General features: G+C 33.1%; 1 non-coding gene across 1 annotated transcript; it reads right to left on the bottom strand.

Moving 5' to 3' along the window:
* Positions 1-16,534: 16,534 nt before the first annotated feature.
* On the bottom strand, positions 16,535-16,641 carry LOC129510669 (U6 spliceosomal RNA). The gene has a single exon (XR_008664641.1). It is a non-coding gene; the product is annotated as a U6 spliceosomal RNA (small nuclear RNA).
* Between the last annotated feature and the right edge of the window lie 370 nt (positions 16,642-17,011).

Raw genomic sequence — 17,011 nt, 5'->3', positions numbered from 1 at the left:
TTTCATATTTATTTGATTTTCTAGTTGTTTACAGGAAAACTTTGGTCCCAATTAATTCATTATTTATGGAAACAGATATCCTCTTTTAAAAAAAGTTAGATAATCAATAACCTGGGCTCCTGGGTGACTCAGAGGTTGAACATCTGCCTTCAGCTCACGTTGTGATCCCGGGGTCTTGGGATCAAGTCCTACATCGGGTTCCCTGCAGAGAGTCTGCTTTTCCCTCTGCTTGTGTCTCTAGTTCTCTCTGTGTGTCTCTCATCAATCAATCAATAAAATCTTAAAAAAAAAATCAATAACATTATTTTGCTTCAACATACAGTAACATATACTACTTTTTGGAAAGCATTATTTTTGAGAATCACTTTTAAATCTAACCACTCTATAAATCCAACAGCATAATAAAAACTATCACAAAATTAGCATTTCAAAAATATCATGTAACAATTATTTTAATACTAGATTCCACTCTCAAGATTGTCCCTACTTAAATAGTATGTTCTTACTTCTAAGTCTATTAGAAGTAGCTCCACATCTCCACTGTTATGTATTCCCATGTAACAGCTACAAATACAGACTGTGGATGTGAAACTGATGATTCAAATATAAGACAGTCAGAGGTGCTTTACGTGGTGAATAATAATTGTAAGTGATGTTCTGATGAAATTAAAGTACAACTTCTTTTTCTTTAAATCATACAGTTGCAGGAAGGTTAATAGTATATAAAACAAAGTATTTAGTCTTCACATGTTAAAAACAGATTCTAGGCTCAGTTCATTATGAATGGTCTGGTGGTTTTTGTTTATATTTGTTTTGTCTTGCTTATCTGATTATTTAGTAAGATTGATGAATGGGAATTAAAAATTTGTGGAATGCAGGAAAATTTCTTACTCTGTTGTAATCTACCATTCACAAGGGAACTTTTACAACCCTGGCCCCACATACTGAGTATCATAGACTCTCCCATTAGGAAAAAAATTAATTAAACAAACAAACATTAAGCAGTTTCTGAAAGCAGTATTGCCTCTTTGGAAAACCACTGCATGCTATTTCGTGGATTTTGTGTTACCTTCCAGTAGGTAGGCTTGTTAAAGGCTAGTGACTTGTGCAAGTAGATTTATGGTGGAATGTGATATAAACAATATGTATTTCAGCGGTTGTGTGTGGATTAGAAATGAAAGTTTGGAGGATAATTGTCATGGAGAGGGGGAGTAGGTCAATGTAGGAGTTATTGCAGAAATATAACTATGAAGTTATTAACATCAGTGTAACCTGTTTAGTATATCGCCGTGGAGCAGAAGATAAAAATGAAAATAAAAGATCTGTTATCTAGGCTGAACTTCAGACCTCCATAGGAAGAAAACGAGGGTAATAGGTGGAAGGAGAAGTTCGTAATGGGACAGAAGGGCAAGAAAATAGACTGATATTTCATGTAGCTGTTAGAGGAAAGCTCCTTACATTTACTTATAAAATAGGAACATAAATGTGATATTTTGCAAAGAAAAAATAATATTCAGAGAGTATAGTACATTCTAAGAGGGCAATGCTATAGAAAGATCTAAATAAATGTACAAAAGTAACGTATATTTAAATAGAGGCAGAATTTGGGTATAAAAAGGGCATAAAAAGGTATAAAAAGGATTATTGATGCTTTGTGATTATTGATAGCTGATATGCTTTCCACTTTCTTTCAGTGATAATGAGAAAAGTAAAGGGAATGATTCAAAATTAATTAACAGACTTTTCAGTTCCAAGCCAAATGTTCATGTTTTTAGGAAGAAGGATATGGTAAAAACTTTGGGATTCGTGTTAAACATTATTATGCAATATATAGTGAATTCCAAATAATTCTGGAAAGAATTTAACACTTTTCTTAGCTTTTGTGTATTCTAAGTGTCTGGGTCAAGTGTAACATCCTACTAAGATTTGGCAATTCCATGGGGTGAGAAAGATGTGGAAACAGAGCTGAAGACACAAACTTCTACTAATTAAAGATAAGTGGTTGGAAATATACTGCTGAACAATTTTGGGTGCCAGATTTCAAACCTTTATGGTTCAAGTTATCAATTATTGTTAAGAATCTGAAGTCCTAGAAGAAGAGGAGAAGGTAAAAGAGAAAAAGAAATAGGCGATGAGAGAAAATTAAAAATAGAAGAAGGAAGGATTCATACCTTAAAATTAATGATAACATGAGATAATGAAGCTGAGGCTAAGGAAAACTGACCTTAAAATGTTTTATCCACATAATTTCAGGGGTGTATCTCTCCAAAAGACTCACATTTACATATGAAAAAAATACATTAACCAAAATAATACCAGTATTGTAAACATAAAACACTAAAAGCTCACAATTATAAAGAATTTGCTATGTTTTAGGCATTGTTTAATATTCTTTACAAATATTAACATATTGCATCAAAGTTTTGAGGCTTTTTTTTCTTTCTTTTTTCTCTTTCTTTCTTTCTTTCTTTCTTCTTTCTTTTCTTTTTATCTATATACAAGGAAACTAGGTACATAGATGGTATTTTCATTGGTTATCATTGAATATCAGTGGTTATTTTTAGCAATTTTAAGTCATGTGTTTTTCAGGTAATTTTTTTTGCATGTGTAAAAACTACAAACGTTCAGGTTTCTTGTGTTCATTATTGATGGGTTTTATTGTGTTTAGGTATTCACTACATTAAAGTTGAAGTCATGTAGACTCAGATTCAAATTGCATCTTTTAAAATCTCATGTAAGAAATTTACGAGTACTCTCATATTTTATTTTTATTCCTTTGCAAAATTAGAATAACAATATCTTTCTCATGATTTTTAAGGATCAAATGTAATATTTATTTCATAATTGAACTAGTTTATCCATTCATGATATTTTAAAAATCTATTTAATCTAACATATGAAAATGCACAAAATTACCAATTATTGAAAACCTGTAATATGACTTCTCTAAGTTAGACAAAAAATAAGGAAATGGATTTCAAAATTATGAGACTCCTTTTGAACAGCAGACAAGAAGCCTATTACAATATTTGATTAAAATATTTTAAGTTCCCAGGTGCTAATATCTGTGCTGTGTATTTCTGTCTTAGTCAATTAGGGCTACTCTAACAAAAACACCATTGACTGAGTGGCTGATAAACAACAGAAATTTATTTCTCACAGTTCAGCAGAATGGGAAGTCCAAGGTCAAGATGCTGGCAGATTCTGAGTCTAGTGACTTTCTGTTTCATAGACAGGAGTCTTCTCTCTGTGTCCTTTCAAGGTGGAAATGTCAAGGGAGTTCCCTAGGTCTCTTTTATCATGGAGCTAATCTAGTTCAGCAAGGGGTCTACCCTCATGCTCTAATCACCTCCCAAAAGCCTCGTCTCCAAATTTCATCATATGAGGAATTAAGTTTCAACATATAAATTTTAGGGATACACAAATATTCAAGCTATCGCATTACCTAATAATTTAGGTGATGTAGTATTTAACTAAAGCTAGGCAAACACTTAAGGTTTTTAAATTAATATAATAACGCTATTAAATAAATTGAATATATGAATGAAAAACGGGTAAAATACATCCTCAGTTCAGAGATACACAAGTCAAAAAATGCTCTGAGTAATTGCATAGAATTTTGCATTGCCAAAATTCTGGACCTTTGATACTTTTTTTTTTCAATTTCAGTAATGATTTTATTCATAAGTTCAAAAAATATTTTTATGCTTGCTTCTTTTATTGCTTTTTAAAGTGGTTCTTTCTTCATTTACAAGTCTAACTCCATAAAAGAGTATATTATGAGTAATGGCTCTCAGCCAAACTCTGTATCCCATTCCATTCCATTTTATTCTATTACATTCCATTGCTTCTCTTTAGGGTGATAACATTTTGAGAAATGCTATTTAAAAGCTAAATTAAAGATTTTTATTAAGATAAATATGATGTGTATATGGAGGTATACTTATTAAAGTAATAAAATAGTCTCTGCTTCTAAATCTAATAGACATAATTCATTTTTTTAAATTTTTGTTTTTAAAAAAGTATGAGCCCATAATATAGAATTTTTGTAGTCCTCTCATCAGTGATATCTTTCACTTCTCTACTTTATGACATAAATATGGCTTTAATTGTTGATTATCTTTTTGTGTGTGCTTATAGTAATGAATTCTCTCAGCTAAATTGTTAGATTTTGAAAGGAAAGAGTTAGGTTTGGTTTGTCGTCTAACTACACAAATGTTAAGAGAGATACTTGCCCAGAGAAGAGATAAGCATATGGAAATGTTTGGATTACTTTTCATTAAGAAAGGCTAGATATACATTATCTAGATATCTAGAATCAAATTAGTACATTGGTCACATACAGAAATTAAGAATTTTCTTTATATCCTAAAATATTTAGAAATAAATTTTCTAGAAAATAATTTATATACCAATTTTACCAGTAAACAGATCATAATCCATTCCATACATTGAAAAGTCAAAACCCAAGGTAAATATTTGCAGTATAATGATGAAAATAAATTTCACTTCTCTCTAAACCAATATTGAAGTGTACAGCTTCAGTGTTTTCCAAATTAATATTGTAACCATATTTTCGTCTGGTTTAGAACATTCTTAGTACCCAAACTCTACATTTCACACTCGCCCATACCTAGCCTTGAATTATCGTTAGTCTTCTAAGCCATAGCATATCCTTCCCTCTGTCGTGATGCCCTGTGCCATGCTACATCACCATGGCAACCATATACCCATCTTCCAAATTATTTTTTTAAGACTTTATTGTTTTATTCCTGAGAGACACAGAGAGAGAGAGAGAGAGAGAGAGAGAGAGAGAGAGAGAGGCAGAGACACAGGCAGAGGGAGAAGCAGGCTCCATGCAGAGAGCACGAGATAGGACTCAATTCCAGGTCTCCAGGATCAGCTCTGGACTGAAGGCAGCACTAAACCGCTGAGCCACTCAGGCTTCCCCAAGACTCAGATTAATTAATGCATCTCTCATATCTTAAATCCTAAAGCCAAGATGTTCTTTCCTTTCTATGAACTCCCCCATAATTATGTATACTTATTGTACCATGAAATTATTATTCTTTTAATGCCTCTTGGGTCTTTGGGAGCAGAGTTCAAGGCATATTAAACATTTATTTCCATGATGTGGAATTGTGCCTGACATGAAGTAGGTTCTTAACAAATATATGTTAAAAACAACAGATAAATAAAGTAGCCACACTGAAGTAACCACAATGCTTCATAATGACTATCAAGTTTCCTACGTGCAATAAGTAAAACAAAATAACCATTTTTAAGATAAGAAATATTGTACACACTCACATGACCTTGGGATCCTTCCCTGTTTTCTTCTTCTATTGAGGATTGTTGGCCTGCTCCCCTGCTGGGAACCAGGCAGCAGGGTTTCCATCTTCTAGCTAGGGGCCTGAAAGCCCATGCACCCCACCCCTGACCATTCCTAAGCACCCCCAGACCTGGCTTGAGGAGTCTGTGTCAGGTCTGGACCGATTGTCCCTTTGCCAGCTAGCCTGAGAGCCTTTGCCATGTTCTCCCCACATCCATAAATAAACTTCCTCCACTGTAAAAAAAAAAAAAAAAAAATATATATATATATATATATATATATATATATATATATACACATATATATACATTTTTTGACCCATACTATAAACACTCCTTTCTCAGGAAAATATGGATTTAAATAAAACAGATTGTTTAATGGGGGTTAATTTTTTAAGTATATAAGATATGTGGGGACATATATGATAGAAAAAGAATCAATTGTGTAAATAATAAATGTGCAAGGTTATTCTTCCTCTTGGGAGAAAGATTCTAGTAAACTGACTCAAAACAGAAAGACGTGGAATCATTAGAGGAAATTTAAAGTATGAGAAAATCAATCCATTAATGAGTGAAATAAATCTATCTTTAAATCACGTATCAAAATTGTTCTAGAAATTGTAACCTAAAGAAAATTTGAAGAATATGGTTAGTAACAATTTATATGAAAGCAAACTAAATTATTTGTAAAGACAGTACTATATTTTAACTGCTTTTTATTTATATACAGGAAAACTTAATATGTTTAAACACATGCAGGATATTTAGTAAATACTATCAAATACGATCAAAATAAAGGAGAGTCCTATGTCCAAATTCCCTTATGATGCCCCTTTGTATTCTAAACCTTCCTTTTAGATCAAACCCTGGAGGTCATTGATCTGCATGTTTCCTTGTACAAAATGTCACATAAGTAGATTGATTAATATGTAGCCTTTTAAGATTGTCATCCTCCACTTAGAGTGATGCTTTTGAGATTTTTTTCAAATGGTTCCAGCTACTAGTGGTTCTATATATTGCTGAACATTATATACATGTTTGCACTGCTATTTGTGTACCCATTCATCAAGAACCATCTTACCTTAATGGATTGAACAAATCCTTCTAGCACAAATACTGTGGTAGAAAGATCCATACTCAAATTGTTTCCAGGTGCTACATTTCAGAACCTACTGTCAAGTTATTTCTAGTAAAAAAAAAAAAGCTGAAAATATTTAGAACAAACAGCATATAAAGTGGGATATATTTTATATATTAATGCATTCAAATATTTTTTATTCAAATCTAATTTAACAATTAAAAATTCTTTTGAAGCCATTCAGTGTATTATGATAATGTCAAATTATTACATAGAAAGGCGAAATAAAAAAATATAAAATAAAATAAAATAAAATAAAATAAAATAAAATAAAATAAAATAAAATAAAATAAAAAAAGAAGGGCTAAGTAGATGATAGATAGATAGAGATAGGTGCATAGATAGATGCATAGATAGAAGTTAGATTTATTTTACTTCCTAAGAAAGGCATATATATTCCTTCTTGCCTAAATAATATATATATATATCCAATATCCTCATAAAAATATATATTACCATAGGCATAAATATATAAGACCATCATTCTTACTAGATAGATACAAATATTACTATCATTCTTGTCCATTAAGTTCATAGATTTTAAATCATAAATTTGTTGTCTATTTTCTTTCTTTAGAACACATTTCATACAGTTTTGCTAAAAGCACAAGACATAATTATTGAAGATTTATTAATATTATACTGTAGTATTGTAGTATTTTAATCTGCATTATTAAACTAGCTGAAAGTCTTTGCAACCTAAGTGCATTCAATTTAATGCACACTAGTTAACAGAGTTTCCACAAAACCATTATTGGGGACCATTTAAAAATGGCAGGTAGCCAGTAACATACTCAACCAAGTTGTTTTTTAAAATTAATCTATCAATCTCTCAAATTAGAGTAGACAAGTTATGCAATAATACAGTACTGCTGCCTGCAGAATTTGAGTTTCTTTAGAGAAATGTATATGGGTGGAAATTTAGATATCTAATTTTAAGCCTTGTCTGCCATATTATATCATGCCCAATATGTACTTTATTCAGATGTCTTTGTCACATTCATACTTTTATTTTATTTATATATAAATATACAAGCATATCTTATAAAATAATTTTCATTTTTAATACTTATATAAAATGCAGTCACTAAATCAGCTTGCTAGATCTTTGTGAACATTATCTACAAGAAAAGTGTGAAATATATAATCATATATAATATAATCGTATTAAAAAGAAAACATGTCAAGTTTAAATGGAATTAAATATTGGATCATCACAGTCATACTTGATTCCTAAGATTAATAACAATACATAAGAGGAGACAAAGCACACTACACAAGGATATTAACAAAAACTATTTAGGGCAAAGAACCTGTTAAGTAAAAATGAGAACAAATTTCTACATATATTCCAACTATATTATTCCAATTGTAATTTTACCAAAAGAAGACAAGTAAAAACACTGGAATGGAATATTGGAGCATGGAAAATGGAGCACTTAGTCATGAAAAAAAGAGCAGTTACTAAAGTTGTAACTGCAAATGTTCACCTAAACTTTTACATGAACACAAAATTATGAATGTATTACTTATTATATTGACTCCATGTATTCTCCATATGTATCAGGCTTTGTTTTAGGAAATTAATATCATGGAGAAAAAAAATACAGATTAGCAAAATTTTGACATGGGTACAATGGGTGCTTGGGAGGTAGGAGAACACAAAAGAAGTGCACGAACATATGGAGGGTGAGGAGGAAGTTAGAACTTATTCCAAAGAAGGGCCACGTATGAAACAATGAACAGAACTTAGTCAATAGCAAAGGATGGAGAAGGTCATTTTAGAAAAAGCAAAAAGTACATGAAAGTTATGGTGATATAATAAAAGCAGATGGGATGCCTGGGTAGCTCAGTGGTTGAGCACTTGCTTTTGGCTCAGGTTGTGATCCTGAGGTCCTGGGATCAAATCCTGTATCAAGTTCTCTGCAGAAAGCCTGCTTCACCCTCTGCCTATGTCTCTGCCTCTCTCTTTCTGTGTCTTCCATGAGTAAATAAATAAATAAATGAATAAAATCTTTATTTAAAAAAAAAAAAAAAAAGAAAAGCAGAGTCATTTTAAGAATTTCAATGGATTCAGTATGGCTAAAAGTCTCTATGTTTAAGAGTGAGTCATGGGGGATCCCTGGGTGACACAGTGGTTTGGCGCCTGCCTTTGGCCCAGGGCACGATCCTGGAGACCCGGAATCGAACCCCACGTCGGGCTCCCGGTGCATGGAGCCTGCTTCTCTCTCTGCCTATGTCTCTGCCTCTCTCTCTCTGTGTGTGACTATAAAAAAAAGAGTGAGTCATGGGAATTAAACAAGGTTCATGGACCTTGTTTTGAATTTATCCTAAAAGCTATAAGGAGCCATTTGAGTGGTTTAAGTACAGGAAGTAAACAATCCTTATTACAAATTAGATGCAAAACTTATTAGGATGTTTAAGAAGAAGTCAGTCTGAAGAGAGAGCAAATCTGAGGCTATTGTAATAAATTCTGGCCGTCAGAGTTTCACAATGTGCTCTTAGAATAATTTACCTTTGAGGTTCTTAGCAAGAAACATCCTGTTAAATATTATAGACTTTATAGTACTCTTGGAAATTCTCAAAATATTCTGCAGTAGCCTACAAGTAAGGAATATGTCTAACATTCCCCAAACTTTTTTTTTTTTAACAATAAATCTGACAGAACTCTGATTCCTCCCTGAGCCAAATAGAGCCACTCCTCTAAAAGCCAAAGCTCTTAGCCAGTGAACAAAGTCTATAAGATCTTAAAAGGCTATGCCTTTTTTACTTCAGCTTCTAATAGTTCTTTCCCTCTTATATAAGCTATCTGCTCTCATACTCACTTCACTTCAGCCATCCTAACTCTATAGCTGTCCTTTCTCTTCTCTGGGCTCAGCTTTCCAGTTGCTGTGCATCCTCTCTATAATCCTTTGGACACTTCTATCATTGCCTGGTTCACCCACATTTCACCAGATGTGTACTCAGATGCCACTTTACCAAGCAGTTTTTTTCTCAGTGATTCTATCACAAATTGGCATTTCCTTCCCCATGCCCAGATGTTCTCTATTTTTTAAAATTATTTTCCCTGATGACCATCAGACACACTGTATGCTGTATTTTTTTTTAATGAACTGTCTCTTCTTGATTGCAAGCTTGAGAGCAAACAACTTCTGACAAATGAAAAGTGCTCAAAACATTTGTTGATTCAGTTAAAATGCAAATACAATAAGAGGAAAGTATAAAGATTGCAATCCAACAATTATGAGATAGTTTAATTCTTTATGAAATTTACTAGAAAGAAAAAAATATTCAAGAGTATATGTGAGTAATAAGGAGCTCAGAATAAAGAATAGAATTTGAATAAAGATGTGATGCAATAAGTGAAAACAAATGAAAACATCTGTGAACCTATTGGTAAATCTCAACAATCATTTACCTAAAAAAATATGATTGGTGTCAAAAACAAGGTGAAATTGAAACAGTTAAGTAGTATGAAGAGGGTAGTTCAAGTTCCTTTGATATGTAGCAGAATAATAGAGTTATTGGTTACCTTCATGTTAAAAGGAATATCCAACTTCCTAACCAGGAAAAAAAAGTAAATAAATTTTGAAAATAAATTCACCTGGATTCAGGAGATAATAAAATGACAATAAATAAGTGATGGGGGGACGCCTGGGTGGCTCAGTGGTTAGGCGTCTGCCTGAGGCTCAGGGCATTATCCTGGGATCTGTGATCGAGTTCCACATCCCTGCCAGGAGCCTGCTTCTCCCTCTTCCTGTGTCTCTGCCTGTCTCTCTCTCTCTTTGTGTCTCTCATGAATAAATAAATCTTAAAAATTAAATAAATAAATAAATAAATAAATAAATAAATAAATAAGGTTTCAAAGGTAATACTTTGTTCAACTAGCATTGTCCAACTATTTACCAATTGATTCTCACTTCACTTTCCATACTATTTGCTCTTCCATTTTCCTGGAAACTATTTGTGTGTGTTTGGGTATGTATATACATATGTGTGTGTGTGTGTGTGTGTGTGTGTGTGTGTGTATAACAATTTTCAGAGCGCTAATAAAAATAGTTCTTACATAAAGATAAAAGATTATATGTAACTCAGGGGCCTGAGTGGTGCAGGCAGTCAAGTTTCTGACTCTTGGTTTCAACTCAGGTCATGATCTCAGGGTTGTGAGATCAAGTCCTATATCAGGCTCTGCACTCAGTTCAGAGTATGCTTAAGACTCTCTCCTCCTCTCCCCTAACCACTTCCCTCCATGTGCTCTAAGATAAATAAATAAATCTTAAAAAGATTACATGTAATTCATTAAATAATAAAATATAATAACCAGTGCAATTCTATGAGCAGTTCAAAGGGGACTGGAGAAGACTTCATTTGGGAGCAATTAAGGAAAATGTTAGGATGAGGTTGTTGCATCAGGTACAAAATTGGCTATTTTTACAGAGTAATAATCTCCTGGCGTTATCTATAGCATAATTATTTGCATGCCTACTGAACAGAAATTTATAAGTTAGCCGGTAACTTCACTAAGTCTGGAATACTTAATCATTAAACAGTAAGTTGATAATCTACGGGTAGCCCTCACCACCACACCATTGACAAGAATTGATGTCAATTGTTTTGTCTTATTTTCATTGTATATAATTATTCTCACGATAAGTCCCTTAATTTGAATACACACACACATTTTCCTATTTATAAAATACTCTAAATTGTGCTGACACTTCTTTCCCCTTAAAGTAGAGATGATTACTTAATCTTAGTAACTCTTAAAGCATCATCTTTGTTCATATTTATATTGTTTTATCTTGTATTTTCCTTAAATTTATATTTCCTCTTTCTTTTTCCCTAACATAAATTTCTCAAAAGAAAAAACAGAGACAAATCAGTAATGGCCCATTTCTTCAGGCATGATACAATGTACATATTTTATATTCAAAGAAGGAAATTATTTTGCTATCATTTAAAAAGATTTTTTGAACGTGATACAATTTTAATCATCTATTTAAAATAATTAAAAACTTTATCAATGCAGTTTTATAGTTTCAGAAGAAAATTAACAAAGGTCACTATACTACCTTCAACTTGTTTCAATATATTCTAATGTACATATCCTACTATTTAGTCTTCGACTTTTGTTTTATCAGAAAATTTGGGATTCAAAACAGATTCTTAATATCTTCTATAGATCAAATGAAGCAGATAATGAATATTTTAGAACTTGGCATCATGGCCATATTTTTTGGGTCTGCAGAAGAAATAAGAGACTCCACATAAAAGTGCTGAGTACCTGTCTAGATGCACTGGCTTATCATTCACTTATTACTAGACTATGTGTTTAACAAAGAAACTCTCTTGTTGTCTGCAGACTCCATGGGCCTTTCTAAATTGCTTAAAGGAGAACTTTGGTTGCTGTATGTTAGAAAGTTAATTCTGATTGCAAATCGACATGCTTAGGTAAGTCTAGACTTTATTGGCACTCCTGCAAAATGGGAAAAGAGTAGAAGACTTAATGAAAGTCAGCATTTTAAGAAAATCAATTGTTCAGCTTTAAAATGTTTAAAATGCTAGGAGAAATAAATTAACTGACTATAAATATTTCAAAATCAAACTATTAACATAACAGATTCTTATAGGCATTAAAAAGAGTCAAATAAAAATATACATATTTATAATATGTAACATAGCACATGGGTTAAAAAGATATAATACATACATACATATATAAAATCTACATAGTGTCAAAAGATTTATAACAATAGTAGGATAATTTTATTAATTAACTTAGTTAATTTCAAATTAGAGGGATGGGAGCCTATTAGCATTTAATCCAGGCAACAAAATTAAAATATAAAAACTATGAAAATGACATTGTTTAGAAAATTGTGCATAAAGAAAAGACATTTTGTTCTACTTTCTCTTTTGAACACTAACCAAGTACAAAACAAGCCCAAAAATCTGTCATAGAAACATCTGCAGTGACAAAGAAATAATTCTTAACATTTTTTTTTAAATAAAAATAGACTGAGAAACTCCCAGGAGCACAAATTTGCATAGGTTTCAGAATTTTCCCCAATTAAGGGGGATTTATAGGTAAGTAAATATAGCCAAAGTTCAACAGTGGCATTAAGTTCCACAGTTCACATTGGACTCACCCATTACTCTTTTTTTACATGTCTGTACTTTTTGTTTCCTATATAATAGCTGAGCTGTGGTTATTATAGTTTTTGTTTATCTGAACTATTAGGCAACAAAGGTATTCAATTAAAGCAAATTAGATAACCCAGTATACTTATGCAAATGATAAAGAGAACTTTTTTTCATTTAAAAATTGAAAAATTATGTTTCAAATCTTTAAAGCAGTAATGAATAATGTCAATAATTCCAGTCAGATAATTGACAATAAGTACCTATTTTGCAATATTACTATTATTTAAAATCTCATCCTTACTACTGAGAGCCACTACAGAACTCCCACTAGTAAGTGAAAACATGTCTTTCATTGATCACACTTGGAACCAAAGACACCTTTTGTAATTCTCATCCAGAAAGGTTTCTCCTATCCCATAACACTTTTTATAACATACACATAAAGCTGTCTCACCATCATATTATCTGAATAATTCAGTCATCCAATAAATATCTAGTAAATATCCACTGTGCCAGGTCTGGAGGTGCACATAGAAAGAGCAAAACAGACAGTTATGACTGCTGTCATGGAGTTAAAGTTGAAAGAAAGACCCACTGAGGAAGTAATCAATCTGCCACATACCAGCCTTGTCACCTTTGACAACTAACAATGACCAGGATCTAAGGCTTAGTTTTACATGGAGATAATAATGGGATAGTATCTCCTCATGAAGCTGCTACAATGACTAATAGAACTCATGGGAGCTTGATATGTAGTGGGAGCTCAGTGAAGATTAGCTCTCAAGTTCTCATTCTCATCTCCCCTCCTCATAAGAAGGCTTTTGAATCTTAGGCCTGGGTAGCTCAGTGGTTGAGTGTCTGCCTTCAAGTCAGGTTGTAGTCCTAGGGTCCTGGGGTCGAGTCCCACATCAGGCTCCCCACAGGGAGCCTGTTTCTCCTTCTGCCTATGTCTCTTCCTCTCTCTCTTTCTCTGTCTCTCTCTGTCTCTCATGAATAAATAAAATCTTTTTTTTTTTTTTTTTTTTTTTTTTTTTTTTTTTTTAAAGAAGGCTTTGGAATCCTAAAACAAAATACAAATACACTGAGATTCATCTGTGGAAATTCTGTAAACCTGGCCTCTTTTCAAGTACAATTTTCTTTGGCATCTACTTACAGTAGGTAAATGGCCCAGGAAACTCACCTTATTTTGGCAATGACCCTGTTCCCTGGCATCCTTCTCTATCTGTAATCTGATTAGGAATGGCTGATGTGATGTAAAGGCCATTTCTAGGTGGAGGGTAAAAAAAGGTACTAAAAACAACTATGATAATAAATATGGTCAGTTATAGTAAAACATACAGTCTCATGCCCAAGATAAAATAATTTCTACAAATAGATGTTAATTTTATAGTTTCCTATTTATTTTAATTGTACTAAAAATTGAGAGAGTATGGGATGGAGATACACATAGGAGGTAGAGGTTATATGTTACAGATAATAAATACATATAAGTAATAATATGTATGTGTATATATTATATGTATGTAAATATATGCATATATGTAAATGCATAGTGTATGCTTACCAATATTTTTATCCTGTTAGGTTATCTCTAGATACGTTTTTTTTTTATCTTTTTTTTTTTTAATTTATTTATGATAGTCACAGAGAGAGAGAAAGAGAGGCAGAGACATAGGCAGAGGGAGAAGCAGGCTCCATGCACCGGGAGCCTGATGTGGGACTCGATCCTGGATCTCCAGGATCACGCCCTGGGCCAAAGGCAGGCGCCAAACCGCTGCGCCACCCAGGGATCCCTCTAGATAAGTTTTTAATCAGTCTTTGTCTATTTCCTGGACTGACTTCAACTATAGGATATAGTCCATTGGCTAGGATAATATTCAAAAAAAATAGGCAGAAAAGGAAACCATTAATTATTTAACACAAATCTTTATTATTGTTTTTTTTTTAATTTTTTTAAATTTATTTATTTATGATAGTCACACACAGAGAGAGAGAGAGGCAGAGACACAGGCAGAGGGAGAAACAGGCTCCATGCACCGGGAGCCCGATGTGGGATTCGATCCTGGATCTCCAGGATTGCGCCCTGAGCCAAAGGCAGGTGCCAAACCGCTGCGCCACCCAGGGATCCCTATTATTGTTTTTTATCTCACACTTTTCTTCTGCTTTCTTCTGAGATATGCTTTAGCTTCTGAGCTCTAAATTTACTTCATACCTTGTATAGGGAGTCTGTTAATTCTGAGTTCTGGCTCCAGATCAACGGCTTGCTATGGAGTCATCTTGTTAGGATTATTTTGTTTTCTTCACTTTTTCTTTTCTTTTTTTAAAATTTTATTTATTTATTTATTTATTTTAGAGAGAGAGAGAAAGCATGAGCAGGGAGGAGTGGCAGAAAGAGAAGGAGAGAGAGAATTAAAAGCAGACACCATGTCAAACATGGAGCCCCAATGAAGGGCTCTAACTCACAACCCTGAGATCATGACCTTTGCTGGCTGCTTAACCAACTAAGCTACCCAGGTTTTCCTTACCCTCTAAACCTATCATTGTTTCAAAGAGCTGCATTTCAGAGAAGATTGAATGGAAGGTAATACAGCCTAAGTTTCAGGGCCCTTCATTTTTTTAGACCTTACTTGTCTAAGCTCAGGGAGCGGCTTTCATAACTTTTATATTCAAAATATTGTGTTAGTATTTGTAATAAAGGCTTCCCAGATTGTATGAAGTTCAAACTCCACAAAACCTGAATCTGTTCTTGTTTGTGCTTGGCCTATTGCTCCAACACCTTTCCTATGACTGGCACTTACCTAATTTGGGGATAGATTTTGTTAATGTAATGCATTTTTCTAATCTTCATTATGACTTCTTAATGAAAAGTAATTCCATGAAGTTACAGAAGAAACTGGAAAATGAGGTTAAAAAAGAAATGGATGCTATTGCCAAGAGCCCCAAGATCCACCCCTCACATTCTCTGGAAATTGCACATACTTAATTAAACAACAGGACCTTTGTTTTTTAATAAAGAAAAACAACAAAGAGAAAAAACATGCTCTAGTTTCTTCCAGCTCAGACACATTCTAGATAAAGAGAATCACTGGGATCCTTTTGTGACATGTTTTCTTTCAGCAATTTCAACAATGCAAAATAATGTCAAAGAAAAATTACACCAAATGGAGTTAAACAAGCAAAGACTTTATTCAAGACTGTTGCAATAAAGGAAGAGATGGAACTCAATTTTGCTAAAGCAAAAGACAGGAGAGTTTTTAAGCACTGAGTTTTCAAGCAGTGAGCAAATGGAAAAGTAGCAGAGGGCAGTAAGGGAAGGGTTGATCAATGTGATTAGAACCTGTGTGTTTGCTAAACGGCACTTATTAGACTCTTACCCTCCCACAGAGACTGGGAAATTGCAGTCTTATCTTTTTGCTGATTACATTTCAAAGGATGACTTCCAGTTCCTGGAGAAAAACAAAGGCAATAGGGTGGGAGAAGATTTACAACTCAAAGGAGCAGAGAAAGAACTTACAATTGCAGGTTTTCTGAAGTAAATATTCTAAGAAAAGGGAGGTCAGGAGGTCAATAGTCAACAAAAAACGTGTATAAAACTTAGTCAAGTTAAGAGAAATGTTCAGTAGGCAGCTTGGAAAATACACGTATAATATCTGGATTTTGACCTTCAACAATAAATAATACAGTATTAAGTATTGACAAGGGTTCTTGCAAGAGGCCCAATTAGAGATTTAAAAATAAATTTGTATATATATATATATATATGGAGAGTTGAAATCATTTGTGATGTATTATATATTGCTAAAAATATTACATTAAAATGGATTATTGTGAGATTTGGTTAGGGTGATCAAAAGGTAGGTAAAAGGATAAAGATCATCAGAGAAGACTAGCTTTTATTTTTTTTTATTTTATTTATTTTTTTAAAATATGGAACGCTTCACGAATTTGCGTGTCATCCTTGCGCAGGGGCCATGCTAATCTTCTCTGTATCGTTCCAATTTTAGTATATGTGCTGCCGAAGCGAGCACAAGACTAGCTTTTAATACAACAGGGAGTGCAGGACATTTTTTAAAAGTTCAGTTAATTATCATTCTACTCTCAAAACTTCAGTGGAGTTTTAGTACTGTTATATTTAAACATGACAATCTCTCTCCCTTATATCAATGGTGTATTAATTAGAAATACTTGGGTGCTGCCTTTGTTAGAGGCAGAGTCAAAACTTTTCAGCTAATGGACAGTTTTTAAGATTCAGCCTCACTTTGGCACATAGGAAAGCACAAATACAGGCTTCAAGTTCTTTGAAATGAATCAAGATCATTGTATTAATAGAGAGGTATCTCCACAGGTTTTCAAAGATCCATCTGCAGTGAGATTCATATGCGACTAATCAAATAAAGC

This window comes from Nyctereutes procyonoides, unplaced genomic scaffold, assembly GCF_905146905.1.
Source record: "Nyctereutes procyonoides isolate TBG_1078 unplaced genomic scaffold, NYPRO_anot_genome, whole genome shotgun sequence".
In the NCBI taxonomy this organism is placed as follows: domain Eukaryota; kingdom Metazoa; phylum Chordata; class Mammalia; order Carnivora; family Canidae; genus Nyctereutes; species Nyctereutes procyonoides.
This window is presented reverse-complemented; position numbering and strand designations above follow the sequence as displayed.